This window comes from Geotrypetes seraphini, chromosome 2 (assembly GCF_902459505.1).
Source record: "Geotrypetes seraphini chromosome 2, aGeoSer1.1, whole genome shotgun sequence".
Classification (NCBI taxonomy): Eukaryota; Metazoa; Chordata; class Amphibia; order Gymnophiona; family Dermophiidae; genus Geotrypetes; species Geotrypetes seraphini.
In genome coordinates, this window is record NC_047085.1 from 503793272 (window position 1) to 503806874 (window position 13603).

Below are 13603 nucleotides of genomic sequence, written 5' to 3' on the forward strand. Positions count from 1 at the left end.
GCGTAGCCTCCATCTCCTTTTTCATCCCTGTGGAGCGAGGCCACGCTGTTGTTAGCTGCTCTGCTCTCAACTCTCTCTCTGGAGCGCCAAAGTCTTCCCTAGTCGCCAGTTTGCGTAGAAGGCATCAACTGCGTTTTGCTGCGAGCTGCCGGTGTCCTTTTTCCCGCCTTTTGGAGGGAGCCGCCCCGCCTCGGTTGCTCCTACCTGGCCAGCCTGCACTAACACTGAGATCGATCCCCTGGCCCCCGTGTCAGTCCCTGGGACTTTTATCCCCCAAAGAGGAGTGAAGAGCTGTGGGGTCCAGATACAGTCACTTCTCAGGCTTTAGGCTTGTCTGAGGCAGTAAGTCTTCACTTTCCAGCTTGGCTGAGGGAGGCATGGCACCAGCTGCACCTGAGTACTCCGCCTTCATTCTCTAGGGGGCACATCGGGGGGGGGGGGCGCTTTAATTCATAGTCTACCTCCAAAAACCCTTTCCCTCTTTGCCTTGTGTTTTTGGTGCCCTCGTGCAGCTGTAACGGACATCTTGTAATTTCAGTCTTGATTTAAAAAAATTTCTATTTGCCTTAATTACTGCTCAATTTTTTTCAAAATTCAGAAACATGGACTCGGGGAATTTGGTATCTGGATTGTGCCAGATTTGTGCTGGATGGGCGCCTGAGGAGCGTCCGTGCGCCACATGCAGAGTGCCACTTGATGGGGAAGCGGGCTCTGTGCAGTTAGCCCCATCTGACAATTCTAGGGCATCTGAGTCACAGGGATCCCCTTCTCTTGAGCCATCGGAGAGTGACTCACCTTCTTTGGCAAAGCGTCGACGTGTAGAAACCACAGGGGGTGAGCAGGAGGAGCCAGGGGTGGATAATATTTGTCCTTCCCTACTGGACTTACCCCCTGCTTTTCTTCAGCTAATGTTTGAAGCATTTAAGGGCTCTAAAGGTACATCTGGCTCTGCTTCAGCATCTCAAGGGAATTCTCTTCCCTCTAATACCGTTAATTCTCCAAGGGCTGCGCAGTCTCTTGACCCTGAGGTCCAGTCAGAGGGTGATCAGTTTGAAGAGGGGTCAGATTCAATGCCCCTACTTCCTCACAAGGATTCATCGCTCTTGGAGGATGCCATTTCCCAGCAGGGGTCTCTGGATCAGGAGTCTCTGCTCCTGGACCAGGAGGAGGATCCAGCTGTGTGCCGTCTGTTCAAGGCGACAGACTTGTTGGAGGTTATTACAGAATCCTTGCAAATTCTGCACCTGGATTCCCCTCAGACTGCTGCGGTTCAGAGAACAGTCATGAGCAGCGCTAAGCCACAGTCTCCTTGCTTCCCCTCTCATCCGGACATCACAATGATGCTGATGGAGCAGTGGGATTTTCCAGAGGGTACCATGCAGGTGGCAAAGACTATGAAAAAATTGTACCCGCTGGCTGAGGAATTTATGTTGCCTAAGGTGGATTCCTTGGTAGCGCAAGTCACTAACTGCAAATCCATAAACAGTGAGGGTGGTATGGTTATCAAGGGTGTGCAGGACCGCAAGTTGGACTTTGCTTTCCAAAGACAGTTTAAAGCGCTGGGATTGGGGCTGAAAGCAGCGGCTGCGGCCTCCTTAGTGGCTCGTGCCTGCCGTACTCTCTTGCAGCAGGGTCCCGCAGAGGAGAAGAATGTCTATCCCAATTTTTTGTTACTGGGAGTGGATTATATAGTGGACGCTCTTTATGATATGTTTCGGGTTATGAGTAAGGTCTTGGCCTTTTCTATCTCGGCCCGTAGAATGCTCTGGATTCGACAGTGGGATGGGGACTATGCCTCTAAAGCCACACTGAGTCGGCTACCCTTTAAGGGTCAGATGCTATTTGGGGAGGGCCTGGACGATATCTTAGCCTCTGTGGCGGAGCGTAAGCCTAAGACCCCACCAAAAAATAGGCCACAAGCCCCTGGTGGAGCTGGTCATGGCTCACAACGTTTCCGCCAGAGAACTAGAGGTTCTCGGGGCATCAAGAAGTCCAAACAAAACCACGAGGGAGGCCGATCTACCCCAGATAGGGGGGCGGCTGTTGACCCACTGGGAGATATGGGCAATGATTTGCTCAGACCAGTGGATGACGAACATTATTCGAAAAAGCTACAAGCTGGATTTCTCATCCCATCTACCAAATCTCTTCATGGACTCTCCCAGCAGATGCCCAGAGAAAGCAGAGTAAGTTCATTTGATGGTAATGCTGAACATTATTCGAGAAGACCAGAAGCTGGAATTGTCCCATCTACCAGGACTCTTCATGACCTCGCCCAGCAGATGCCCAAAGAAAGCAGAGTAAGTTCGATTGATGGTAATGCTGAACATTATTCGAGAAGACCAGAAGCTGGAATTGTCATCCCATCTACTGGGTCTCTTCATGAACTCTCCCAGCAGATGCCCAGAGAAAGCAGAGTAAGTTCATTTGATGGTAATGCTGAACATTATTCGAGAAGACCAGATGCTGGAATTCTCATCCCATCTACCAGGTCTCTTCATGAACTCTCCCAGCAGATGCCCAGAGAAAGCAGAGTAAGTTCATTTGATGGTAATGCTGAACATTATTCGAGAAGACCAGATGCTGGAATTGTCGTTCCGTCTACCAGATCTCTTCATGGACTGTCCCAGCAGATGCCCAAAGAAAGAGTAAGTTCATTTGATGGTAATGCTGAACATTATTCGAGAAGACCAGATGCTGGAATTGTCGTTCCGTCTACCAGATCTCTTCATGGACTCTCCCAGCAAACACCCAGAAAAAGCAGAGAAAGTTCAGGTGATGGTAAAGCAGCTATTAGCACTGGAGGACGTACATCAGGTTCCATCCATGGAGTAGGGCTTGGGCAGACACTTCATATGCTTCAGCATGTCCAAGAAAGCCCCAGAGGAGTCGAGGCCCATCCTGGATCTCAAAGCGGTCAATGCAGCTCTCGGGGTGCCTCACTTCCACATGGTCATAGCTTTGATAGCACCAAGGGAGTTTCTGGCTTTTCTGGATCTCACAAAGAACTATCTGCAAATACCCAGCAGATGCCCAGAAAAAGCAGAGTAAGTTCATTTGACGGTAAGGTTGAACATTATTCTAGAAGGCTACAAGCTGGAATTTCCGTCCCATCTACCAGATCTCATCGTGGATTCTCCCAACAGACACCCAGAAAAAGCAGAGAAAGTTCAGGTGATGGTAAAGCGGCTATTAGCGCTGGAGGACGTACAACAGGTTCCATCCATGGAGTAGGGCTTGGGCAGACACTCCATATGCTTCAGCATGTCCAAGAAAGCCCCAGAGGAGTTGAAGCCCATCCTGGATCTCAAAGCGGTCAGTGCAGCTCTCAGGGTGCCTCACTTCCACATGGTCATAGCTTCGATAGCACCAGGGGAGTTTCTGGCTTTCCTGGATCTCACAGAGACCTATCTGCAAATACCCAGCAGATGCCCAGAGAAAGCAGAGTAAGTTCATTTGACGGTAAGGTTGAACATTATTCTAGAAGGCTACAAGCTGGAATTCCCGTCCCATCTACCAGATCTCATCGTGGATTCTCCCAGCAGACACCCAGAAAAAGCAGAGAAAGTTCAGGTGATGGTAAAGCGGCTATTAGCGCTGGAGGACGTACAACAGGTTCCATCCATGGAGTAGGGCTTGGGCAGACACTCCATATGCTTCAGCAAGTCCAAGAAAGCCCTAGAGGAGTCGAGGCCCATCCTGGATCTCAAAGCAGTCAATGCAGCTCTCAGGGTGCCTCGCTTTCACATGGAAACAGTGCTCTCGGTCATAGCTTTGATAGCTCCAGGGGAGTTTTTGACTTCTCTGGAACTCCCAGAGATCTATCTGCAAATCCCCATCTTTCCTGCACACAGAAAATATCTGCAGTTTCACGTGATGGGGAGGCAGTTCCAGTTGACGGCACTTCCCTTTGGACTGGCCCCTGCTTTACATACCTTCAACAAGGCGATGGTTGTAGTAGCAGCACATCTCTGCAAGGAGGGGATACAGGTGTATCCATACCTAGACAAATGGTTAATCAGGGTTCTGTCCAGGGTCAAAAGCGAGTTAGCAACAGTGTGAGTTATCCAGTTCATGCACAATCTTGGTTGGGTGCTCAAATTCCAAAAGAGTCATCCAACGTGAACACAGTCCCTAGAGTATCTGGGAGTCAGTTTCAACATGGCGGAAGGCCGTATTTTTTTTCCAGAGCCCCACAAACCGAAACTGTGTCGGCAAATTCAGGATATCCTTGCTCTCAGGGCTCTGACAGCTTGGCAGTAGAGAGTTGCACAGGGACAGAAATCAAACCTGTCAGGACCCGTTCCCGCTGGAATCAAATCCATCCCAATCCATCCCCGCTAGTATCGTATCCATCCCAATCCGTCTCCACAAGTAATTTCTTCCATCCCAGTCCGTCCCCGCTAGTATCGTATCCATCCCAATCCGTCTCCGCAAGTAATTTCTTCCATCCCAGTCCGTCCCCGCTAGTATCGTATCCATCCCAATCCGTCTCCACAAGTAATTTCTTCCTTCCCCACCCGTCCTCATAAACTTCAGAAGTAGTTATTTCGTTTAATTATGCTATTGAATTAGAGACTCTGGTAGAAACCCATTTACAAATAAGCAAAGACACTATTAATTTTGAAATAGTAATTGGAAAGGATACATGCTTCTATAGTAAGGACATAGGAGTCTGTATCCTAGGTGAATTATCTCTATTCACGAGCTGCTTGCAGAAGGATATCACATCTTTCAGCTCCTCTGCCTTCACCAGTGGTGTATAATGCTCTCTTAAATTTTTCCTTCTGCAAGCGAGCTGAGATGTGTTTTCATCTGTTCTGTTCAGATTTTATTATTTTTGGGTATTCATTTTGTGAGGCTTCAGCGCCTAGAGGTCCCCAATGTTGAGTCGCTCTTCCTAGGCAAGGACGCAGATTCCATATGGGAGGTCTGTAGCTCGCAGGGCAACCCCCAGGTGTACCTGTTGAGCCAGCCTGCTTTCTGCATTTTGGAAGCTCGAGGACCATTTCCTTGGGAGCTAGCTCTTTTAAATTTATCAGAGGGTTGAACGCAGGCTGTGGGGGCCCCTGTGTTAGTTTCTTTGGGCTTCAGGGAGCCGGCTGCATTTTTTCTTTCTCTCCTGCTCCCCTCCCCCCAGTCACAGTGCAAGGATCCGTAGGGGTTGAGGTCACAGTCAATATTGGTTTGACTGGCAGCCTGAAAAACTCCAGTTTTGAAATCCTGCTGGAAGGATTTGAGGCCGAAAATATCCCTTCAGTCAGGCTGCAGGAAAGCTGACACAGACAGCCACCATCACAGTGAGTACAGCCCTTTATTCCCTATGGGGAAAATTGGTTGGGGGGGTGTAAGTATGTCTAAAAATCTGATTTTAAGGGTTTCTGTGGCCAGAGATAAGATCTTCTACCTCCAAAACCCCCTTTCCCTGAATTTTTTATGCCTGGATTATTTATTGCGTTAATTTGCTGACAGTGGCCATCTTGGATTTTAAATGATCCTTTTTTCTAAAGCCTCTATCTGCCTCAAAACCCCTTGATTTAGCTCAACATCAACTGGGATGAAGTCCTCAGGCTGTTCTGCTCCCATATTATACCAGTTTTGTGCTGGATGGTTGGCCGAGGAACATCCATGTATTGCGTGGCATGAGCCTTGGGCTTAGCCTCCTCTGTGTCCTCTAGGGCTGGGGAACCGCAGGGGGCCCGGGTAGCAGGGAAGAAATCCCTCCTGGAGATCCCAAACTGTGAATACATAAAACACATGGAAGTGGTGGAGTCCAAGAGAAGCCAGTCTGAGGTCCTGCAGGGACACCTTATTCTTCATTGTGGAAATTTACAGAGACGCTGGGTTATTTTATATTGTTTGGATTGTACAAAAAAGAGTTTGGCTTTTCACCAATCCTCCATCATTGACTCCTGATGCAGGCCTTAAGGCCAAAACACAAATTACCTAATAAATTAATCTGTTTACTCCATTGGCTGTCATCTCTTTTGCTGTGGTTTTGTTTGTGGATGCTCTCTGACCTGATCATAGTCATGAGCAATGTGTCGGCATAAGCCTTTTCTGCCAGCAAGATGCTCTAGATCAATGTTTCTCAACTTCTTCAAGCCAAGTACCCCCCTAAGCCTAATAAATACCAACTGAGTGCTGGCGCCCAAGCTCCGCCCCAGACCTCACCCCCATAATAATAGTACTAATTGCAACGCAATTTCTTCCATCCATTTTTCATATACACACAATATAATCTTATAAATAGATAATAGATAATGGTAACAACAAAATGAAAAAAAAGCACACTGTATGGACAGTATATTCTTTTTTTCTTAGCAATGCCTCAGCTGGGTCAGACCTGAGGTCCATCGTGCCCAGCAGTCCGCTCATGTGGCGGCCCAACAGGTCCAGGACCTGTGCAGTAATCCTCTATCTATACCCCTCTATCTCCTTTTCCAGCAGAAAATTGTCCAATCCTTTCTTGAACCCCAGTACCATACTTGCCCTATTATGCTTTCTGGAAGCGCATTCCAGGTGTCCACCACACGTTGGGTAAAAAAGAACTTCCTAGCATTCGTTTTGAATCTGTCCCCTTTCAACTTTTCCGAATGCCCTCTTGTTCTTTTATTATTCGAAAGTTTGACGAATCTGTCCCTCTACTCTCTCTATGCCCTTCATGATCTTGTAAGTCTCTATAATATCCCCTCTAAGTCTCCTCTTCTCCAGGGAAAAGAGACCCAGTTTCTCCAATCTCTCAGCATATGAAAGGTTTTCCATCCCTTTTATCAGACGTGTCGCTCTCCTCTGAACCCTCTTGAGTAACGCTATGTCCTTCTTAAGGTACGGCGACCAATATTGGACGCAGTACTCCAGATGCGGATGCACCATCGCCCGATACAAGAGGTCAAGGCAGATGACTAAAATATGCAATCAGTAAGTAACAACTATAGAAAAATAGAGAAATATAGAGCAAAATATAAAGCAGATGTAAATTCTCAAAACTGACACATTTTGATCACTAAATTGAAAAATAAAATCATTTTTCCTACCCTTGTTGTCTAGTGAGTTCATGAGTCTCTGGTTGCACTTTTCTGACTGCATCCAATATTTCTTTCTACCTCCTGTATGCTTCCTCTCCTCCAGACCTCATTCCATTCCCCAACCAACATCTCCATGGGCCCAACTTTTCTTCCTCTCTCTTCCATCCCTATTGGCAACAAGTCTCTCTCTCTATTACTGTCCATCTGTCTTGAGAGATAGAGGCATCTCTCCACCCCCCTCTACTGTCACATCACAACATTTCTCCTCCTCTCATCCCCCATATCATGTACAGCATTTATCACCACTGCGCACCAGCCCCATGCCCATTTCTCCTATCACCCCTCCAAAATCATGCCACATCTCTCCCTCCATCACTATGTCCAACATTTCTCCTCCTTGCATCCCCTTCAATCAGTCCCTCTCCACCACCATATTCAATATTTCTCCCTCTCATCCTTCTATTCCCCATGTATCTCTACCTCACTGCTCTCTCTCTATGCCCAATTTTCCTTTCTTCCTTTCCCCATATGCACCATCTCTCACTCACTCATGCCCAACAATTCTCCCTTTCTATTCCCTATCCACCTATGTCACAGGTTAGTGTCCAATGTTCATGCCCCCCTTTCTTTCTCTGTCAAGTTCATGCCCCCTTCCCCTCCACTGCCAGCCTTTGTCCCAAAATTAAGTTGCAGCACCCACCCGCTTCCTCCCTCCCCTGAAGTCGACCTGTGCTGAAGCCTGCCTCTCCCCTCCACCCCCGCTGAAGCTGCCACCACCAATTCCTCCCTACCTCTCACCCGCTGCACCCCCAAAGCCGACCCTGCCACCTAACTTGCTCTTCCCCCCCTCCCCGCTGCAGCAACTCTGGGCAGGAAAGGGCCAGCCGTGTGCAGCTGTCTTAAGGCTCTGCCAGACAGCAGAACTAGCTGACACGCTGGGGGAGTCAGGGGGGGGGAATTTTTGATCCTCATGGCATTCCTATCAGTATTATACAGGTGGCTCCACTTAAAGATCTTATTAGGGATCCAGTGAGATATTTGGCTGCTCCACACACCAACAACCCTCGAAGTCTAGCGTCAGCCCTACCTCCGAGAAGACACAATGACGCCAAGGCGATAGCCACTCTCCAGGTGAAAGGATATTGGCATTCTGGAGGGCATGGGAGCAAATTTCTTTGGACCACTGGGTTCTAGATCTTATTCATGAGGGTTACAAAATCGAGTTCTATCGCCCTCCCCAGATCTGTTTATGGATTCTCCAGCAGGATGGCTGGAAAAGGAGGCCAGGGTCTGAGGAACGGTGCAAAGGCTGATATTCATTCGAGCCATAGAACCAGTCTCTGGCAAAGAATTGAGCTCTGAGAGATACAGTATATGGACTTCATAGTGCCCAAAAAAGGCACCTAAGACTGGAGTCCAAATCTGAACCTGAAATCTGTAAATGCGGCCCTGAAAGTATTACATTTCCACATGGAGATGGTCCAGTCAGTAATTGCGGTGGTGGAACCAGGGAAATCCTAGCATCCTACATTTGATGGATGCATACCTTTATATTCCCATTTTCGTGGCCCACATGAGAAAATCTGAAATTCCATGTCCTGCAAAGGCATTTCCAGTTTGCAACTCTGCCCATTGGGTTGGCAGCGTTTCTTCACACCTTCACTAAGGCGATGGTGGTGGTTGCAGTTCATCTCCGCAGGATGGAAATATAGGTATACCCATACTTAGACGACTGGCTAGTCAGAGCCCCATCAAATTTGGAGGGAGAGCAAGGAGTGTGGCAAGTTGTGAATCTCCTACAGTATCTGGGCTGGATAGTCAATTTCAAGAGAAATCATCTAGAACTGACCCAATGCTTGGAGTAATTGGGACTATGCTTTGAAAGGGCAAAGGGTCACACATTTCTTCCCGAACCATGCAAACAAACTCAGGAAGCAGATTGCAGATCTAGTAATGCAAATCCCCACTGCATGGCATTATCTTCAGGTCCTGGGCTCAGTGGCAGCCACCCTGGATGTGGTTCCCTGAGTGAAAGTGCATATGTGCTCACTACAGGATTCCGTCCTCTCAGTGGTCCCCATAGCAACATTCCTTCCAAATGCAGCTTCCCTGAATAGTGGAAACAAGGAGCAGCTTATGCTGGTGGCTTTCAGTAGACTCCTTATCGAGGCGCGTTCCTCTCAGAATCCCCTCATGGATGATTCTCAAAACCAATGCCAGCCTGTTAGGCTGGGGACCCATTGTGGCAGGCATCTGATGCAGGGCTGATGGTCTCTCCATCAGAGAAAATGGTTCATAAATCATCTGGAATTGCGAGCTATTCAGCTAGCTTAAATGATTGGAAAAAGATCTAGAAGGCAAGGCAGTTGGAGTATTCTTAGACTGTGCCACTGCGGTAGCATATATAAACAGACAAGGAGGCACCAAGAGTGTTCCCTTAATATCTGGAAGCTCAGATGATGTTCCATCCAAAGTACCACACAAAGAGATCTGTACAGCAGCTACTTGGTCTACTCTCCATACCTTTGTAAGATTCTACAGAGCGGACGTAGTGGCTCAAAAGGATGACACTTGAGTCCTCGGTTTTGCCAGCAGGCTCATTTGTCCCAGCCTAGGTGTCTGCCACTGCTTTTGGTACATCACCTAGAATACAGACTACTATGTCCTTCCTACAAAATGGAAGATTAGGTTCTTACCTGGATAATCTTTCTATTAAAGGATATAGGAGTCTGTATGGCCCACCCTATCAGATTTCAATGCGTCTGCTTCCTGCCTTAAATCAATCTGTAGTCAAGAATTGGGGGGTTTTCTCCTGTCATTTGGAAGAAAATGTAGTCGTATATGGCTAACCAAGCAATAAGTTGTAGCGTTCCTGAGCTTCATGTGTTTGTGTTAGTTGCACACAGCAAGGTGGCTTGTTGGTAAACCTATGTTATTAGTTCATTTTAATTATTATTTTTCATGTGTTACAGAGCAAAACAAAAGGTACTGAGTTGGGTTTTTTTTTTTGGGGGGGTTCCTTTTCCCCTCCTTCTGCTTTCTTCTGTTATAGTAGATATCAATTGCTTTGGTACTATACTCCACTGGTGAAGGAAGAGCTGAAAAATGTGATTGACATCCTTCTGCATACAATTTGTGACCAGAGGATATTCACCTATGTCCTTTAACAGAAAGATTATTATCCAGGTAAGAACCTAATCTTCCATTTGTAAATGGGTCTCTGCCATAGAATCTAATGTAAATATAAGATATAAATATTCCCAGCTGATGAGGACCCTCAAGCTATGTCAGTTTAAGATTTCGTCTGAAGGTGGCCAGAAATCCATTTTACCAAGTTTAGCAGGCAGCTGGCACCTCAGTGGCTCAAGAATGCTGCAAGTGACTGCTATGCTTGGTAGAAGAGAGTTCCGGCCACTTTTTGGAGGAGGTCCTCAGTTGTGCTTGGTATTCCCACTACTTACAGCAAGGGTCAGCAAATATTCAACACTGGAGAAATAAAATCAAAAATTAATTCCCAAAACTAACATATTTCAGTCAATAAATTCCTTGTCTGGAGATATATTTTTCCTTCAATTTAGTTCCAGTTTCTCTTTTTTCTGCTTTTCTCCTGTCTTCTGCAAATTCTTCAAGCTGCTGCTGTCCATTGATTCCTCCTACCATGGTCCAGCATTTCTCTCTCTCCCCTCACTCCCATTATACAGCATCCCCAATCTCTTCTGTCCTGGATCCATCTCCCTTCCCCATCCCTACACAGCATTTCTTCCTCTCCTCCATCCCCATGTGCAACATGTCTCCCTCTCTCTTGTCCACCATCTCTCTCTCTCCCAAGGGTGCATCTCTCCCACCCCCTCTACTGCCACATCCAACATTTCTCCCTCTCTCGTTCCTGGACCCTGTGCAGCATCTTTTGCCCCTTTCTTCTCTCCACCACCCTTTCCAACAGTCCTTCCTCTTCCTTCCTTTCCCCATGTGTACATCTCTTTCCTTCCTGCTCCATGATTAACCATTTTTTCCTTTCTCTTTCTTCCATCACCAGCAGCATCTTTCTTCCTTCCCAACTTCCCTCCCAGCCTGTGTAGCATCTGGGTTTCCCTTGCATTCCCCCAGCCAGTACAGCATCTTTTAACCTCTCGCTTCCCTAGCCTATTGCAGCATCAGTTTCCCTACTTCCCATCCACCCAGCCCCATTGCAGCATCTGTTTCCTCCCTCCTACCCTCTCCAGCCCATTGCAGCATCTCTGCCTCCCAACAGCAGAGGTTCTTCCTACATGCTGCTGGGCTGACCCTGAAGACTCAGTTTTATTTGCAAACACAGTCCTAGTGGATTGGCTTCTTCGTTGACTGGGAGCTAGGCGGTACCTACCGCCTGACAAATTTTGTAGGGTGGCCACATTCTCTTTCCATACATAACTAAATTTTACAGGATTGACGTGGTTCATACAATCACAACTTTTGGATCATCTGTTTTGTCAGCAGGCTCCTTTGTTCCACCCTAGACTCGAGGGACTACTTTGGTACATTCTGCTGCTCAAGACTCTTATGCCTTTTGCACTAGAAGGGAAAATTAGGTTCTGAACCTCAATAATCATCTTTCTAGTAGAAAGGCATACAAGTCTTGATATCCTTCCTTCCTTGTTAAATTTTCATGTATCCTGCTTACTGTCTCAGACACAGGTGTACTGGACCTACACTTGATCGGCTGCTGCTCCAGGGTCTGCAGAATATTGAATATCATGGACAGCTCTGCAATTTTTAGATGGGTGTCTCTGTGAGGGTTTAGTGCCACACAGATAAAATTCTTCCTGTTTGAAAGAAAAAAAGTGTATATGAAATAAGAGAGTACATATTAGAGAATGACATGGGGCCAAATTTTTCCCTGTCCCTGTCGGAACTCATTTTCCCGTCCCCGCAAGTTTTTTTCCTGTTGTTGCCCCATTCCTGCAAGCTCTGTCCTCATCTGCACAAGCCTCAAACACTTCAAAATCATAAGTGTTTGAGGCTTGTATGGTTAAGGCAGAGCTTACAGGAATGGGATAGGGACAGTGACAAAACTCGCGGGAATGGGGAAAAATTTGTCGCCTTATTGTCTAGTACATATCCAGCTGACATGGGTGTATGGTTGTTACTTCAGTGTTAGTGCCTGTTGTGCTGTGGTGTGTTTTTGTTATATGTCCATTTTCTAATCAATTTTTTTTATGGTCGGAGCAGATTTGGGCTGAGCAGGGATTTCCCCATATCCCTCCTCTTTCTTTGTAACAGATTTCTCGACTACTTTGGTACAAACTGAGGAGCACAGAGCAGCGTCAGATGAGGAGGAGCCAAAATATGTAGATGATGCCTTCTATACAAATTCATGAGTAGGGGAGCACAAAGGTATTGGCGGAATAAAAGATACTAATGTAATGTAATCCACTGGTCGACTCGTATGCCTTTCTACTAGAAAGAAGATTATCGAGGTAAGTACCTAATCTTCCCATCCTTCAGCTTCTTTTCCCTTGTCCCTTTCCTTATGCATGGTTGGGAAGCAGGCTGAACTGTAAAGGTTTCCTCTCACCTCAGTCAGAGGTGCGAATGTTAATAACATAGGGAGTTGCTTTTAAAGATGCTTATAAACATCTAGGCTTCAGTGTAGGTATGGATGAGAAATGGCATCAGGTTTTTATTTGGTCTTAAGTAATAAAGGGGTTTATGTTTCTGATTGCTTATTTTATGTTGGCCATGAAATTTCTTTGTGTATCTGTCCTAGAGTGAATTTGAATGCATTTTGGGGGTTTTTTTTGTGTGAATTTACAATTTTTATTGAAATTTAGTCAACAACATAGCATATTTGACAGTTACAGAATTGATAAGAGCACAGGGTTTCTTCAGCGCTCCCATCATATGCCTACTACTTATGGGGAATTTAGGAAACGCCTAAAAACCTATCTGTTCCTGAAATATTTAGGCAACTGACCTGTAAAATCTTAGTCCACAATAACTGATCTCAAAAGCTAGTGATTAACAGCTCTAAACTTTGTTAATTCTACTCAATTTGTAGCATCTTTGAATCATTATAAACCGCATAGAACTTCACGGTCCTGCGGTATATAACCTGTTATTATAAATCAAATGCTTTTTGTTTTAATGCGGCAAGGTGATGAGTTTCTAGTGGTGGTGGTGGGGGGGGGGGGGAAGTGCTGGTGGATTTCGCTTTTAAAATTAAGCGGTAGCAGAAAGATTGCTTAACTTGATCTCGGGGTGCCACTGACGCATTCAGGCAGTTGAGTTAACTCGCATCTTTCTGCCTTTTAAGGTCCATTTACTAAGACACACTAATGAATTATTCTTGTACAATCCCACTTTATTCCGGGACCAGTGGGTTTTATGCATCTCTGACCGCCTGGCACTGTAGAAAGCTTCAAATGATTGAAGCCATAACCCCTCCCTTCTGCTAGCATATCCTGGAGCATGCTCATTTGAATTAGAGAATGACACGGGGAAAAAATCTGTCCCCGTCACTGCACCGTCCCCGGCCCACCATCCTCTGCACCGCCCCGTCACCGCCGTTCCCTTCACCGCCCCACCCCGCACCGTCA

At 46.6% G+C, this 13603-nt stretch overlaps 1 long non-coding RNA gene across 3 annotated transcripts in view; it reads left to right on the forward strand.

Annotated features, from left to right (window-relative positions):
• LOC117354542 overlaps positions 1 to 13603 on the forward strand; it is a 37223-nt gene continuing 23620 nt past the window's right edge. For 2 of the 3 annotated variants that reach the window (XR_004538214.1, XR_004538216.1), the window contains exon 1: positions 10955 to 12484. This is a non-coding gene — a long non-coding RNA (uncharacterized LOC117354542). Of the gene's footprint in view, positions 343 to 10954; positions 12485 to 13603 lie in introns of those variants that run through there. The other variant, XR_004538215.1, reaches the window with a different exon arrangement.